Genomic DNA, 338 nt, shown 5'->3' with positions numbered 1-338 from the left:
TTATCAGCTGTCTATTTAACTTACGAACTAACTTGTTTAATCTGTTATTTTTTTTGGATATTTAACTTACGAACTAACTCATTTAATCTGTGATTTTTTTTGGATTAATCGAATTAAATTCGTTTAATCCAAAATTTAAATGAATAAATGAACTTATTCTGTGTTTGGCCCATTTTATTGACTCCAGGCTCTCGCTAACTATCATTACAAGTTAACTAAAAAAGAGAAATGCTATAGAGATGCCTAACTAAAAAATGAGATAAAGATGTTCTCTAAAATGTTTCTCTTTAAAAAAGCGTGAGCAAACCTTTTTTTTTTTGTGCTAAGTTGTGCTTTAA

At 27.5% G+C, this 338-nt stretch overlaps 1 protein-coding gene across 1 annotated transcript in view; it reads right to left on the bottom strand.

Moving 5' to 3' along the window:
* Positions 1 to 338, bottom strand: part of LOC107622140 (isocitrate dehydrogenase [NAD] regulatory subunit 1, mitochondrial-like) — a 4,207-nt gene that overhangs the window by 1,979 nt on the left and 1,890 nt on the right. The gene's annotated exons all lie outside the window — the stretch shown is intronic.

The sequence above is a fragment of the Arachis ipaensis genome, chromosome B10 (genome assembly GCF_000816755.2).
Source record: "Arachis ipaensis cultivar K30076 chromosome B10, Araip1.1, whole genome shotgun sequence".
NCBI lineage: Eukaryota > Viridiplantae > Streptophyta > Magnoliopsida > Fabales > Fabaceae > Arachis > Arachis ipaensis.
This window is presented reverse-complemented; position numbering and strand designations above follow the sequence as displayed.